Below are 18,000 nucleotides of genomic sequence, written 5' to 3'. Positions count from 1 at the left end.
AAAACAATACTCCAAATGAAGTATTCTAGAAAATCCCTTAGACAGGGTAGCAAGAAAATGGGTATGTAAACCCTAGCAAATCTACATAAACAGTGCCCAAAATAAACCCCAAAAGGCCAATATTGAGACCCGAACACAGACCTGTAGAGAATACCCATACGCATTACAAAAAATAGCAAATAAAAGCTCCTGAGGAGGGAAAAAGAGAATAGTAGACTCTAGATCTGGCCACCTAGACAAGTAGGAGAGGCACGAAATGAGGAAGAGAGGAGCTAGGGTAGCCAATCCTCCCCCGCCCCCTCAAACTCTCCTCCTGAAACAGATGTAACCAGAGGTAGAAACACAACTGCCCCATACTTCCTCAGTAGCCTGTAGAAACCCCAGCAAACCCAACCATGTTGTAGTGGTAGGAAACAATGCAGAGATAGTCACCTCCACACCCTATTCCCTCAACGCTCCAAATAACCACAGTGGATAAGCCAGCGAGCGACCAAAAACAACACCATCTGCCGCAGCAAAGGAGCCCATCCAGTCCCAACCAAAGCAGAGGTGAGTCTGGGGGTAGAGGCAGCTAGGGCAGCCACCTCGCCCAAACGCAGTGTAAAACCTAAAGACCAAAAATTCCCCGCTCCCGCTTCGCAGCTCAGTTCAAAAACGCCAAAGGCCTTCTCCTTGGCTTGTCCGCCAAAGCAGAACGACACAGAAGGGATTCAAGTTGTAGACCTCCGAAACCTTCAAAACACGGACTCTCGCCTCAGCCTCCCGACTCTATACTCATTGCAAGTCGTCCTGGTACTCTTCCTTTGATTCTCAGAGCCGAAGATGAGTGGTCCTCCAACCCGGGTTCTCAGAGCTGAAGACGAGCGTTCGCCCTTGAAACCTATTCCTTCAGCTGATTTATATATTTTATTAATAAATAAATATATTTCCAATTTTTGAACTAATTATTTTTTTATTTAAAATAAGTGTATTATTTTCTCTCTCTATTCATCTCCCCATAATTAAGCCTAGAGGCTTATTCTATAGCAAGGTTTGAAGGTGATGTGTAAGTATGTCTGTCCTTCTTAAAATAAAATAAAAATAAAATAAAAAAAATAAAATATGCTATCTATATCTAATTAGTTGTCCATATGACCTAATATAATTTCATGTAAAGTAATTAAAAGTAAAAAAAAAAGTATATGTGAGTAAGATTCTTAAGCTAGACTAGTGTGAAGATGATGTGTAAGTATGTTTGTTCCTCTTAAAATAAAAATGAAGTGTTCTCTAAATAGAAAATTACTGTCTGCTATAGTAAAAAGGGGAAAAAATATGCTATTCATATTTAATTAATAGACCATATGGCCTAATATAATTTCATCTAAAATAATTAGAAGTAAGAAAAATATGTAATTAAGATTTTTAGAATGTGATATAAACTTTATGTATATATATATATATATATATATATATATATATATATATAATGTTAAATGAAAATAATTTAATGTTGTATGGAATAAAATATCCAATCTGAATTATGAATATAGTATTTTAAAACGAAATAGTATTGACATATACTTAAAAATATATTAATAACAAAAATCTCAATTTAATGGGCAGTGATAAAACGACTCAATACACATGTTTAAATAATACAAAATTACACATTTCTTTTTTCACTCCAAAATAAGTTTGCACATGAAGAAATTTGATCTCTCTCAGCTCATGTTAGATTCGTGGTTAAGATGGATCTATGATGGTTCTACTTTTTCCCTCTTAATTTCTGAGTCCTACACCATTCTATTTTTTATATGGTCGAGGTTATGAATAAAGAATTTTAATATGAATTAATATTGACATATACTTAAAACTATATTAATAACAAAGACTTAGTTGTTAAAATGACTCAATCACCTATGTAATGTCAATAACATTTGAAAAAACAATTTAAATAATTAAAAATTACACATTGCTTTTTGCACTTGAAAATAAGTTTGCACATAAAAACATTTGATCCCTCTAGGCTCATGTTAGACTCGTGGTTCAGATGAATCTATGATGGTTCTATTTTTTCCCTCTTAATTTTTGAATCTGACATCATTCTATTTTTTATATGGCCTCCAATCATCTGGGTCACTTTATTTTTGGAAATATATAGTTCCTCACACATGCACATGTTAATCTTTCTAAATGAGGACGCTAATGGCATAGGAGATATAATGTTTGTCATCTGCCCACCTATTAAGGGTTCTACTTGCATGTTTTAGCTAATTAATCACTTATTATTAAACCAATAGTTAGAAGATTAGTTTAATATTTGTCTAAAATCATTTATCTTTGAATCTATCAAAAGTCAAGAGAGATCAAATCTTTTTTTACAGATTAAATGAGAAAATTACCTAGTACTCATTTTTTTGAGTTAGAAAAAAATTGCCTGATTTTGAAAGATGGTGACGTTGTTTTTGGAGCATATTTTTGGCACTTTAAATTTTCTTATGAACATTTTTTTTAAATGTTAGTGATTTTCATGCTGATTTTGAAATTGTTGATGCACCATCAACCCTTTTTTTCAGAAGCATATTTTTAACACTTTATTTTTTTTTATGTATCAAGTATAAACATTTTTCTAAAATGTTAGCGCTTTTCAAACTAATTTAGAACAATGTTGACTTAGCATCAACCCCTTTTCTTAGAAGGCTTATTTTTCAAACTTTAAATTTTATAATGTATTGAGTGTGGATGAATTTTTTTAAATGCTTGTGATTTTCATGCGAATTTTGAAAACCATCATTTTTTCAAGGCATATTTTTGACACTTAAAATTTTAAGATGTTCTAAGTATACACAATTTTATTCAAGTTATCTTATTCCTCTTCTTGTTTTTCCTCCTAAGATGTTTTTTTTTAAGCGATTTCAAATTATGTGTTTATTGTTTCTATTTGCAATATTTTTTTATATATTTTTCGATTCAGATTTTTTATAAATTTATATATAGTTAATTAACAATTCAATAGACAAAATATAATTGTTAATATATATATATATATATATATATATATATAGAAACACCAAAAGCAATAATAATAATAATAATAATTAACAAAAACAAGATAAAAATTCTTAAACAAAATAAAATAAAAGTAAATTAGATAATTAAAAAATAAACAAATAAAAAAAATTTAATTACAAACTAAAAACTATTTCAAAGAACGAAATAGAAAAAAAAAATAAAAAATATATATAAAAAGACATTTTAAAAAAGCCACTAAAAAATAAAATGAAATGTAAACCAATAAGTTAAAAAAAAAAATGTAAATTTGAAAACAACTAGAAAAATTATTAGAAAAATAAAAATGAAAAACATTGTAAAAAATAATGTAAAATATAAATCTTATAAAAAAATAACGGAATTAAAAATATACGTAAATAAATTAAAAATAATAATAATAATAAAAATAAAAATTAATTATTTAAATATTTAAATAATTTAAACTAAAAAAAATTATTACATAAATTAATAAAAAAATTATAATGAAAAATTATTTTAAAAATTAAGTAAAAAATAATTTATAAAAAAAGTTAAAAAAATTTATAATTTCAATTTTTAAAAACTGATAATATAAATTTAGTTAAATAAAAAAATGGATTTTTTTGTTCTTTAATTTGAATTTTTTTTAAATTAAAATAAAGTAAAAAAACGACCCTCTACTCGCCTAGCTGAGGATCGATTCAGGGAATTGGCACTTGCCGAGGTGGGGGCCTAAGAGCTGCCCTATTTTTGAGCGAGCGACTTGGAGGCAAGCCCGGCTAGCCCTGGGGTGGCCCACAGACCGTCAGTAAGGTGGGGGCCTCAGAGCCTCAGTTAGGCGGAGGCCTGGGGGATGTTCGTGGACTGTCTGAGTTGGCCTAGAGGCCGCTCGGCCTTCGCCCATGCAAGCCGAGGGCTATTTTTATTTTAATAAAAAAAATTTAATTTTTAAATTGCTTTAAAAAGTTTTATTTTTAAAATTTTTTTATTTGAATAAATTTATATTATAATTTTTTTTAAACTTAAATTATAATTTTTAGAATTTTTTAGATATATATTTTTTAAAATATAATTTTATCTAAGTTTAAAAAAAAACAAAAATCAAAATAATTTTCAATTTTAAAATTTTGATTACTTTTCTTAAACACTTTTAATTTATTTTAATTGATTTAGTTTTTTTAAGTATTAAATTTTTAAATTGTTTCCTTAGTATATTTTTATTTTTTCCTTTTTCTTTTTATTTTTATTTTTATCTTTTTGAATTAATTTTTATTTTTTTGAGTTTTATGCTTGTTTTTTCTCATGTGTTATATATTTATATGAATAGGGAAGTTTTTATTAGAGATAGAGTTTCAAACACGAGTGATAAATAGGGACTTGCATCACTCCGGATCCTCTTATGGAATTTTCATTGTTTTCCATTGTGTAAAGGTCTTCTGTTAAGTTGGATCCCGAGTGATATTGATCGTATTATTTTAGTTGAAACTTGGGAACATGACAAATATAGAGGTCCCCCCCCCCCGCCCCCCGCTTGATGGTTTCACTCTTTGGTCGACTTGGAATAAGAAATCCTCTCAGAGGGGTTTTCATGGTATAACCTGTTATATAAGGAATAATGTTTTCTCTCACATCCGACTTCATAGAATTGACCCCTTCAATCAGTACATTTGGATCGATATCTCTGATTCTACCACCAATAGGATATTTTTCGCAAATTTCACCCCTATTAACTCTACATCCTATAAGAAAAACACCTTGGATATGAATTGTCCTTTAAATACCTTAGAAAAAGACATCTACAACCTAAGGAATAAAGGTAATATCCTTTTGCTTGTAGAATTTAATGCTAGAACTTCCACTAACCAAACTATTATATTAAGTAACAACTCTAACCCCGAATCCTTGTGGCTCAATGAAGATATTGACTTAGCTAATACATTTAAGAGAAACTCTGAAGACGTAATCAAAAAATTATTTGACAATGAGCTCCTCAAACTTTGTAGTTCCCAGGACCTAATCATCTATAATGGTATTAATAAGTGTCCTATCTCTAGTCATATTTCATGTTTCGATGGGCTAGGTAGCAACATTGTGGATTATGCGATTTTCGACACCCTTGTCCTCAATCATATTACAAACTTTGAGCTACTTAATGGATTCAAGCCTGACTCTGACCACAATCCCCTGTCAATAACCCTCAATCTTGTTATGCATACCACCCACATGTAGGAGACTAGTAAAATAAAAAGACACATATGCTTTGATAGAAGTAAGTTCGACCTTTTCTTAAGAGAATTAGAAAGGGATTTAGGCTCCCTATCTTATAAAAGAAACATTGAAAAAATGTATTACCATTTTACTACTACCCTTTCCACTGCCATTAGCAAGTTCTCTAATGAGACTTCGTATAATCAGAATAATAGAACTTCCAACCCTTGGTATGACGAAGACTGTAAAAGATCCAAGAGAGCGATCAGAGAGGCTCCTAATGAAATTATTAAGCTTTGGAATATAAGTATATACAAATCTCTCATCAAGAGGAAGAAGAGTTCATATGTTAATAAGAGACAAGGACATGTTCTACATATTTCTAAAGTCGTACCCAAAAAGATTTGGCGAAATGTGCTTGTTTGTAAAACTAAAGATATTCATTCCATCCCCTTAGAAAATTGGGACAACTATCTTAAGAAGTTATATGACTCTCTCGACACCATGAATACCATCGTAAACAATACTACTAAGGAGGATGCATTTTCTCTTGAAGACGTTGAGTCTGGGATTAATAATCTCACTAATGGAAAAGCTAAAGATATTGAAGGATACCAAGCTAAGATCTTTAAAATGGGAAGATCTATACTCATTCATCATCTCCACAAGATTCTCCATTTGGCTGAACAACATGGCTTCCCTCACATTTGGACGCAAATCCTTATTTTGCCTATATTTAAAAATGGGGACAAAAGTGTTCCCTCTAACTACAGGACCATTACGATTAACCACATCCTAGCCAAGCTATATGGGCTTATTTCGTAAAAGAAGCTTAGCCTTTCTCTTGAACACCATGGTAAAAGAGCTAAAGGGCAAGTTGATTTTAGGAGATCACTCAGCTATCGATCATCTTGTCAGTCTCAGGATCATTGCTGAGGAATGTCGCAACAATAAAGACAGTCTCTTCTAATTTTTTATGGACTTCAGAAAATCTTTCGACACTGTTCCTCAAGATAAGCTCTGGGAGACACTTGAAGAGATCATGGTCCCCCCCTGAATTGAGGATTGTTGTGATCCACCTTTATGAGACTATCATTTCCAAGCTTAAGACCAATGAAATGTTGTCTAAAGACATTAAATGCAATATCAGAGTTAAGCAAGGGTGTCCCCTATCCATACCCTTTTTGTCATATACATCATTAAGTTAGAGCAGTGTCTGGATACTGCAGGTTGCAAGGGCACCTATATTGCTGGTATAATCATTACTCTTCTTCTTTATGTTGATGGTATTGTTCTTCTTGCAAAAATCCACGATGACCTAGACAAGTAGCTTAAGATTGTTCATGTCTACTACTCCAAGATGGGTATGACAGTTAATACCGACAAGGCTAAATCATGATCATTAAATCCAAATAGAACACCCATGGTAGTTTCATTTATGATAACCATTGCTTAGAGTATTTTTCTTCTTATAAATATTTGTGTAATGACTTTCTTCATCATCTCAACTCGAATTATAACATGGAGAAAAGGATTATTGGATGATGGAAATCTTATTATGAGATTGAAAATAATTGTAAATTGGTTTATCTTTGCATTTGGAGTAAAAATAGGTTCCTCTTTGAGACACTCGTCACCCCTATTGACTTATACAGATGTGAATCTTAGAGATGCATTATATCTAGAGATTCATGGGGAAAGCTCGAAATGATTGAAAATAAATTCATAAGCTACAACCTAAATATCAAGGGAAATACTCCCTATCCTATCCTCTTGATTGAATTTGGCCTATTTCCCTTTGAGAGTATGGCTATGTTTAGATATTTGATATATAAGAAGAAGCTTTACAACATGGACCCAAAGAGGCTCCCGAAACTAGCTTCTAACTCTAGTCAAAACACCCACCTTTGCCTCAAGCATAGGTGGCATAAGGATGCCCAGTCTTTGCTCAACCATTTTGGGATTAAGGAGGAGATCATCATGGGAAGCAAGGATAGTGTCAGGGATGTTATTACCTCTAATTTTAAGGACAAGTTGTGGGATGATAAAGAGTTGGAGGGTAAAAGGAAGCTGAGATACTATAAGGAGGTGATCAACCCCAACCTTGATAACCATAACTATCTCTGTGTGTTAAATAACACTAAGAAAAAAATGAACATCACTAGGATAAGAGCTAATTCTCATGAGCTTTGAAGTGAAACCAGGTGATGGTATACTCCCAAGACTCCCTAGGAAGATAGGATTTGTCAAATTTTGATACAACAAGGTTGAAGATGAAAAGCACTTCCTTTTAGACTACTTGACTCTTACTCACATCTACTCTCAATTTCCTAACATCTGCCACACTTCCAATCTTCTTGACTTATTAAGCTAACCCAAATATAATGATCTAGGAGCACTTCTTTCCCTTCTCTTTGATCATAGAAACAAGATTTTGAAGAATCATAATTAAATTATTTTTCTTTTCTTGAGGTCTGATAAGCCACACTGGTCTTAGTGGACGTTAATCATCATCATCATCATCATCATTATTTTTTAATTTTGTCCTGATGATGAATCATAGTAAGTGATTTGAAGCATGTCGACTCTAAAAACTATTTTATGATTTCTCCAAAATATATTTTATATTTATTTTATTATGTTTGATTTTTTTTGTCATTATTTATCTTTTTAATTTATTTATTTTATGTTTTAATATATTGTTTTACTTATTAGTTGTTATTTTTCAAAACTTCTTGTTTTTTTTGCTTTAATTTTTTTCAATCTTTCAATTTTTTCTTTGTTTTATGTTTTTAATTTTTATTAATTATCTACTTATTGATTGTTTTTTTTTTTTTTTGTAGCAATCATGTTGATCATCAACTACAAACTCGACCTCATAATGTGTCAATTTGATAGTTGATTTTAAATTTATCATTATAATGGACAAGTCTTCCTCACATCGTATCAATTTCATGGTTAATTTTTAAGATTTCATTGCAATAGGTCTAGTTCACCTACACCACATGTTGATTTCATGGTTGAGTTTTAATTTTTTGTTGCAATGTGTCAAGTTGTCTTAGGCTAAGATTTTAAAATAGCTATACTTTTAACATCTATAAAGAAATTACTCTTGGTATAATGACTCTTTTATTAAGGTGTTCATTTTTAAAGATTTTTTAGTCATATAATTTTTCCATAATGCCATGGTTTAAATATATTGAAAAATTAAGGTTTTTTTGCAGTTGTCATATTTGGTTTTAATTTCATGGTTGAAGAACTGTCAAAATTTTAAGGTTTTTCTAAGTCATGTAATTTTATTTTTAATGCTATGGTTGAAAAAATTATAAGTATTTTATATTTAACGTCATGACTGAAAATTGTTGGAATTTTAATGATTTTCAGAGACATGATATTTTATCTTAATGTCATGCTTGAAAATTGTTGCAATTTTAAGCTTTTTCAGAGTCTTGATATTTTATCTTTGACGCCATTGATAAAAAATGTTGAAAATTTACCCCGAAAAAAAAAAACATTATTCTGGCATCAACACTTTTCAATTTCAAGGTGTTTTTTGAACAAAAAGAAATCGATTTTATTGTTTGTTATTGATATTTTTAAGAAATATTGAAAATTTACTCTAAAAAAATTGGGGATGCAGAATCAACACTTTTTGTTTTCGGGCTCTTTCTCCATTTTTTGGGGGGAGGTTTGCTAGAGTTCTCATTTTGAGGTAATAGTTCTTGTTTGATTGGTAACCATGTTGATCCCTCTCAGTGCTTGGTAGATTGAAAGTTAATATGGTTTAATTTCCCCCTTTAAGTAGGTTACATTCCACATGAATACCATGGGTCATTTTTATTTTTATTATTATTTTTCATTTATAGGGTTATTTTTATTTTTGTTTTATTTTTTTATTTTATTTTGACCGAGTTAAAATGCTTACATTACGTCACATTACACTACTCGTTATTTGACTTTTTCAAAATTCTTAACATTACATTACAACATATCTACCATACTAGGTTGGAGAATACCTCTCAGCATAACTAGTATAAATCCATTTTAAACATGGATTCAATGTGCACTGAGAGAGATCAAATATCTTCATGAGTAAAATCTTTCTAGAGTGCAAAAGTGGAAAAAGAAATTGCAATGGGACATCTGAGATGAACGACTTGTGATGGCGAGGGAATTTGTGTGACAACATGGGGGAGTCATCCACGATGGGCATTATGTGATTAGGATTGAGTAACGACTGAGCCTGCAATGAAATGATGTTGATCAAGGGTGGGTTTGAGATGGGTGAATTCCACCAAAAAAAGGTGTTCTATATGGTGTGCATGATACATAATGTGTGATGTGGTTGCAATATGGAACTAAATGATATGAGTTGACATGATGATAGAGTCATGCAGGGCATGCAACAAGTTGGACCACACCTAATATGGGTCAGCCCAGGTAGGAGAGACAATTGTACGGCAAGTTGAGACACATATAAATAAAATGAAGTGATTTTGGAGAGACCATCCAACTCAACCAAGCAAGTCAAGGCATAGAAGAAGTAAACAAAATTGGAGAAAGAGAATAACAAATGAGTGAAGTGAAAGGAAGGAATGAGGGTGAGTAATGAGGATTAGTTGAGTGATGGTCGTGTAGGATTCCTAGTTTATGGGCTTTAATGGATCATGCTTGTCACAGGCTTCATGAGGTCATTTGAAATTTGGGTTTTTGGTTATGGTAGGCTGTGTGAGCCAAGGGGGTTGTATGAACCAAAATTGTATGAGTTTTGAAGGTTGTTTGTCAAAGTGTTGTGGGAATGAAATTTTCAGGGTTCAGCCAAAGCTTGGCAGATGTAATATTTGAGGTTGTAAGTCGAAGTTAATCGAAGAAGGGGAATTTTTCTTGGGAGTTCCTCCTCCCCTTGTATATGTTTGTGCACTTGTACATTGTTGTTGATGTTTATTGTTGAAGTGAATTTTTCTATTGAAGAATTGTTAATGAGGATTTATGGTGAATGAAGTAAAATTGTAAAGATGTTAAGTGTTGAAAGATTTCGGAAGGGATACTACACTAAACTTATATAAAGTACTAATTCTACAGGTAAGTTATCCAGTTTCACATAGAGAGTGCATAAGCTACAGATGTAGTTAGAGTGCTAATGAGCCTAATTTGGTTAATCCATTAGGACAAAAACACACTGGTGTCGCACACCTTAAGGTACTTGGCAATGTTATAGTCAGAGGTGCACCATGGGAGAATGACATCTAGTATCAGAGAAAATTGCTTAGGACTTGTTGAGACAAGTATGAAGGTTTCTCAATAATACATGGTAGAGTAGAAGTTGGAGACTTGGAACACCAAGTCCTTTCCTTGAAGGCGGTTGTTCAAGCATTGTTGGAGGATGATTATCGACTGTAGGAAAATGTCAAGACTATGAGTCAAGTCACCTAGAAGAGAATTTTATAGTTTGAGCACATTGTCGAGGTGGTCAGGAAGGACCAAGGTGAGGAAGAAGCATTCAAATGATTGTGTAGGTTAGAGGAGGTCGTGGGGGGCCTCTCCTCCCTATTTGACCATATTGTAGCTTTAAGGAAGGAAGATGAGTAGGGTTTGGTTGGAAATATCTTCCTATTGGCTTGAGGGGCCTGATCCAGTTTCATCTTTAATTAGCCAGACAAATCCCTACACTATTGGCCCTTTCGACATCATACTACGAAGCGCGGACTGAAGTCTCATCTAAAGCAGTATGGGGGGATGCTAGAACCAATTTTCTGCACCCTGAGATGGTTGTGATGTCATTTGATTTCTTTTATCCCTAACTTTACACAAGTGATCTTGTTGTAGGGTTTGTAAGACAAAACCTCTATTCTGGCTTTCAATGCCTTCGCGAAAGTATATGATTGACCTTCGTGTAGCCCTAACCTGAGGCTCAGGTACTTTTTCCCTGTTATGGTAGTGCGCCTTGCAGATTCCTTAATTACCCTAATTGATTTTCTTATCTTGTCGAATACTTAATGTTATGACCGTGTAATCAGATATTTGTAATTGTGTTTAATTATTCAATGTAACTGCATTCATTCGCACATCATAGAAGCATAATAAAGGAAACTGATACACAAAATATCCAAACCCATTAACAGAAAAAATACACAAAAATTGTAGAGTAACTTCTTTCATTAATATCTTCCAAGTGTTATAGACTCTGTCCACCCTGCACACACAGTTTCAGGGGTCCACGCACTCATCTACAAACTTCTACCCTAGGCCTCTATGCACTCAGATGCAGAGCCTCTACCTACGCTACAACCCAAGACTTTAGGTTTATTTCTTCAAAGTTATGACTCTCTTACATGTTGTCTCTCCTAAACTAATTAGAGCTTAGCTCTTTTTATACAATCCTATGGTCCACGGACCATAGGTAGATCTCTTATAGCCCACTTTACTTTAAAAAACTAAAGGTGGACTACCCTTTATGACTCATAATGCCTTCATGCTCTGCAACCCCAAAATGTGGAGTTTTTATAAGAACATTACAAAAATTGACTTAAACATAGGCTTTTAGCCCCAAAACTACCCTTGGGCGATCGCGCTCCCAACGGGCCCCCACCAGAAACATCGTGACTTGCCCTCGAGTCACTAGGTGGGTGCGGAGATCTTTGCGCGAAGCCCATCTAGCTCGACCCTGATGATCACAACTTTGGCTGTGCACTTAACTACTACCTGCTTTACATCTTCGACTGTCTTCTCAGCTACTGCCCCTCCACTGTTAGCCTGAAGTTGTTCTTGCATCACTTGCAAAGTCACAAGATTTCCTTCAATGTTTCCTGTGACTACATAAGCTTCCTCCAGCTAGGGCTTTAGTCACACCTTCAACACTACTTCCTTGTGCAGTGCTACGTCCACCTGCTCCTTCAATTGCTTGGCTTCCTGGAGCTTGGCTAACCTCTGTGTCAGTGTGATGATTCGCTTTGTGCCCTTAACTTAGTCATAGCGTTGCTGGAGTTCACATGCTTCCATATCTAGCCTCTGGATGTTTGGGTCCTCCTACAAGCTAGTCAGGACCTCAATGATTCTTCGAACAATTGTGTGCAGTCTACTACTGCACTCTCCAATTCCGCAACTACTTCTGTGATAATGATTCGCCCAATGTTCCTTTACTTCTGGCGGTGTTGAAGGATGAGCCCCCAACTGGAGCTCTATAATCTGCAGGTTCAACTCCAACTAAACCTGTGCCATCTTTGTTTGAGTTTCGCGCACCCCTATGGCCAATTTGCGGATGAGGACCATGATTAGCTCCTCCTCCAGAATGGCCAATTTTAGGACCATTCTGCAGGCCTCTCCATGACCTTATGATCTTCTTGCTCTGACGAGTTGCCTCAGCCTCAACGGCAATGGAAGCCTTCCTCTGTAAGTCCATCTACTCATTGTTTATTTTCTGTTCACTGATCACTTGCAGGGCCCGGTGCTCGCAGGCCCTCATCTCTACAATTACTTCATCCTTTAAGAGGCTGAGTGCTTCGCGCGGGTGTGCTGCCAGGTTCAATCCCACTCCCTTCAAGGCATTAACAGTGGGCTTCTTAGCCTCATTTTCGGTTGTCATTGCTCCATCCGGTACCACTAGCACACTGTGTTATGAAACCAGCTCAAGAAAAGATAGAAAAGATAGATCAATGCCTTAGAATTCAGCCTCTTCGAGGGGGAAACCTCCTTTACATTACATAAATGAACAATTATTGGATGATACAAATGACATAACCTCCTTTCTATATATAGGAGTCTAAGGAGTCACAATATAATCCAGTCGACCTAACAATAATAATATAAAGCCACAAAAATAACAATAGAGGGATTCTATGGGGCACATAAATAACAACATGGGGTTAATAGGGGCACAACAATATAAATAAGGGGTATAACTACAATAGTAATGGGGTAATCACTAGTATTATAGGGACCCAACATGCCCCTCTCCTTCAAAAAAGTGTTGTCCTCAACGCTTGAGTAGTTCTGGATACTTCTGCATAAAATTCTCATCCTCCCATGTGGAATCTTCAGCGGATAAGTTCTTCCACTTGATAAGATACTCTGAAATTGATCGATTTCGTAGCTGTCGAGTTCTTGTTTCTGTGACTGCTTCCGGTTCCAATATAATTTTTCCTTCCTCGTCAAGTTCTGGCAATATTGTTTGAACTGGGAGCTTGTCGCCTATAACCTTCTTTAAACATGAAACATGGAAAACTGGGTGCAATCGAGAAGCTGCAGGAAGCTCCAATTTGTATGCCATAGTACCAATCTTTTGCAACACCTTGTACGGACCATAATACTTTGGTGATAATTTATTATCCTTCTTAGCTTGCTTTAGGGACATTTGCTTATATGGTTGTAGCCGTAGGAATACCCAATCACCTACATCAAAACTTCTTTCACTGCGATGTTGATCTGCCTGTTGTTTCATTCTATTTTGTGCCAACACGAGGTTATCCTTTAAGAGTTGGAGGACTTGTTTTGATGTTCGATGTGATGTTCCACTGCCTGAACCTTAGAATTTTCTCTTAAATATGATGTGATGGATGGTGGTTGATACCCATAAAGTGCCATAAATGGGGTCATTTTTGTTGTTGTATGGAAGGAAGTGTTATACCACCATTCAGCCAGAGGCAACCATTTGACCCATTGTGTCTGTTTATCAGATACAAAGCAACGAAGATATCCTTCCAAACATTTGTTTACTATCTCAGTTTGCCCATCAGATTGAGGATGATAAGATGAGCTATGAGCTAACTGAGTACCAAGACAAGAAAATAATTCTGTCCAAAAATTTCCAGTGAAAATGGGATCTCTGTCACTTACAATAATCTTTGGGTTTCCATGTAGCTTTTGAATTGTTTCCATAAATGCAGTAGAAACTGTACTGGCTTTAAATGGATGTGATAATGCACAAAAGTGTGCATACTTGGTAAGTCTGTCAACTACCACCATGATGACACTCTTTCCCTCAGACTTGGGTAAACCTGTGATAAAATCCATTGAAACCTCCTCCCAACGTTGGCTTGGAATGGATAAAGGTTGTAATAGACCCGGTGTCTTAATTGTTTCAACTTTATTTTGTTGGCAAACCAAACATTCCGCCACAAACTTTTGAATATCTGATTTAAGGCCATCCCAAAAAAATTCCTTCTTAACCCTGTGGTAAGTTTTTAAAAATCCTGAGTGCCCTCCTAAGGGAGAAGTGTGCAATTCCATAAGAATCTTTTGTTTTAGCTGGGAATTCTTACAGAGGTATAAGCGATCTTTGTACCATAACGAATCATTTTGCCAGCTAAATGTATCAGACGTACTGGAATCTTGTTGTAGCTTTCGAATAAGTGCCCACACTTCTTCATCATTCTTCCATTCCTCCCTTGCTTCGTTTATCCAATCTGGTTGGATAATAGAAATGGCACACAACAATGCTTCCACATCCTCATCCTTTCTTGAGAGTGCATCTGCCACCACATTTTGCTTCCCTTTTTTGTAGATGATTTCAAAGTCATAACCCAACATCTTTGTGACCCACTTTTGTTGCTCTTCAGAGGATAATCTTTGTTCTAAAAAGTATTTAAGGCTATCATGATCCGTTTTTACCTTGAAGTGTCTTCCCATTAGGTAGGGTCGCCATTTCTTAAGTGCATGGAGTATTGCCAACATTTCCTTCTCATAAATAGCTTTGCTTAAAAACTTTCCCTTGATTGGACGACTTTCAAAAGCAATGGGTCTTTCATCTTGCATTAGAACAACACCAATTCCATTTCCTGAAGCATCACATTCCACAATAAAGGTTTTTGTGAAGTCCGGTGTAGCTAAGACCGGTGCTTGGCACATTGCCTCTTTAAGATGTTCAAAGGCCTTTGTTGCTTCCGGAGTCCATGAAAATGCATCTTTCTTCAATAATGTTGTTAGAGGTGCTGCTATTCTCCCATAATTCTTAACAAACTTGCGATAATACCCTGTCAACCCAAGAAATCCTCGCAGATGCTTTATGGATGTGGGGATTTTCCATTCCTTAATGGCTTTAATTTTGCTAGGGTCTACCTTAACTCCTTCATGAGATACAATATGACCCAAATATTCCACCTCCTGGACTCCAAAGAAACATTTGGATCTTTTTGCATATAATTGTTTCTCCTCCAATAGTTGTAGCACCCTGTCAACATGTTCAACATGATCCTTCCAAGACTTGCTGTAGATTAGTATATCATCAAAAAATACTAACACAAATTTTCTAAGGAATGGTTTGAAAATTGAATTCATCAAACCTTGAAATGTTGAAGGTGCATTGGTAAGGCCAAAAGGCATGACCAAAAATTCATAATGACCCTCATGAGTTCTAAATGCCGTTTTCGGAATGTCTTCAATCTTCATTCTGATTTGATGATATCCCGAACGAAGATCCAACTTGGTGAAGTAAATTGATCCATGCAATTCATCCAGTAATTCATCAATGACAGGAATGGGGAACTTATCTTTAATAGTGAGCTTGTTGAGCTCCCTATAATCCGGACACATGCGCCATGATCCATCCTTCTTGTGCACCAATACTACTGGAGTAGAGAAAGAACTTTGACTTGGTTGAATTATACCAGCCTCTAGCATTTCTGCAACCATACGTTCAATTTCACTTTTTTGGACATAGGGATATCTGTACGGCCTGATGTTTGGAGGAACACTTCCTGGAATCAGATGAATAGCATGATCATGATCACGCATAGGTGGGAGACCTTTGGGAGTCTCAAATACCTTGGAATGATTGTCCAGGACTTTTTGGAGATCTGGAGAAATAGATGATTCTGATGTGGAAACATCTAGCGAACATAATTGTGCAATTACACCTCTTTGCTCCTTTTTTAGAAGCTTTGTCATACCATTAGAGCTGATTATCTTTCCTGGTTTCCCTGCAATACCCCTTAATTCAACTTCCTTTCCTTCCATAGAAAATTTGATGAAAAGTTCTTGAAAATTAAAAGCTATTGTACCCAAGGATTGTAGCCATTGGACTCCTAGTACAACATCAGCACCTCCCATTGGAATGGAAAGCATTGGGCTAGTCAATACATATTCTCCCATGGATAGCTTGATATTATGGCACTTTCCAGAGCAATTTATTGTTCCTCCATTTGCAATCATCACTTGACACTCTGGTGCTGGATATAGGAAGCAATTCAATTCTTTTGCTACCCTACAATGAATAAAATTGTGGGTGCTTCCTGAATCAATCAACACTATTACCTTTTTCTTCTTGATTTGTCCTTCTATCTTGATGGTTTGAGGAGTGGTAATTCCCGCCAATGCATTACAAGATATGGTCGGATTTATTTGTTCTTCATCTAGGCTTTGTTCCTGGAGTATATCTTCTTCTTTTGACCTTTCTTGCTCCTTTTCTTCTTCCTCTTCACAATCTATGTAGAATAATTTCTTCTCAGCACACTTATGACCTTTAGTGTATTTGCTATCACAACTGTAACAAAGCCCTTTTGCTCTTTTTTCTTCCAATTGTTGTGGTGTCAACCTTATAGGTTGTGGAAGACTAGGGGCAACAACACTTCCGTCTTTATAGTTGTGAGTGGTATGCTTCCTGGTTGCCATAATTTTGCTTTCCATTTTTCTTGCTAACCTGAATGCCTTCTCTAATGAATCAGGTTCCCAAAGGCGAACATCATGTTGGATATTATCCTTTAAAGACCCTATGAACACATCAATCCTATGCTCCTCTGGAATATCTTTTACCCTTATGTTCAATTTTTGGAACTCCTCAATGTGCTCCATTACTGAACCCTTTTGTTTGAGACTTATCAATTGGCTAAAAAAAGTGTTGCTTTTTGTATCTTCATAATGTGCTATCAATTCTTCCGTAAAAATTGCCCAAGTGATAAATTGTTTATGAGAGCAAAGCCATTGATACCATACAAACTGATTTGGTTCCAAATATACAATTGCCATACGTACCTTTTGTGTGTTTTGCACATTATTGAGATCGAAGAACTGCTCCATCTGTAATATCCATGTGGCGGGATCCTTGCCATCAAACTTCCTCATATCGATTTTTGGAATATGGTGGGTCTTCGATCCAACATTAGAGTCTATGAAATCATGATTAACATTTCTTTTTTTCTCATCATGAGTTTCCTTTACTACCTTTTCACCATTAGTGACCCTTTCTTGTAGCAACTTCTTCAATTCTTCCATGTCTGTCTTCAAATCGATCTTCAAATCTGCCATGTCTCTCTTCAAATCTGTCTTTGAATCATCCATCTTAGCTTCCATGCCATTTATCTTAGATTCCACGCCATTTATCTTAGATTCCACACCATTTATCTTAGCTTCTGTTAGCTTTTGTGAGCGTGACATTTGTTGCACTTGTTCTTGTAATTTTGATAGTAGCATTTCTTCCTCTTCTTCATGAGTCATGCTAGAGCTTTCAGGTTCCTTACTAGGTGTTTGCATTTTCTTTCCTCGGGGCATCAGTTACCGATAATAATGCTTTACTATGCCCTTTGAATTCCGTTAAACCAAGCTTACACAAAAATAAAAAATAAAACTACACACCTTTTTTCACTTTATAGAAGCCTGATATTGAATCTGATGTATCTCTGTAATTTCGGATCATCCAGTTCTGAAATTGTGACCTGTAGTAGCCTTCTGTGTCCTCTTTCCAATGCCACAAGTCTGACCCAAATTGGATTCTCCAAGGAAGAGTTATGGGAAATCTCCCACAGTGACTTTCTTTTAGACTAGTTCAGTAGAGCGAACTTGTACGACGTGCCA

Source organism: Pinus tabuliformis, chromosome 4_1 (assembly GCF_031772625.1).
Source record: "Pinus tabuliformis cultivar Carrire ecotype Pingquan chromosome 4_1, CPIR1, whole genome shotgun sequence".
NCBI classification, from domain to species: Eukaryota; Viridiplantae; Streptophyta; class Pinopsida; order Pinales; family Pinaceae; genus Pinus; species Pinus tabuliformis.
Note: the sequence above shows the minus strand (reverse complement) of the source record.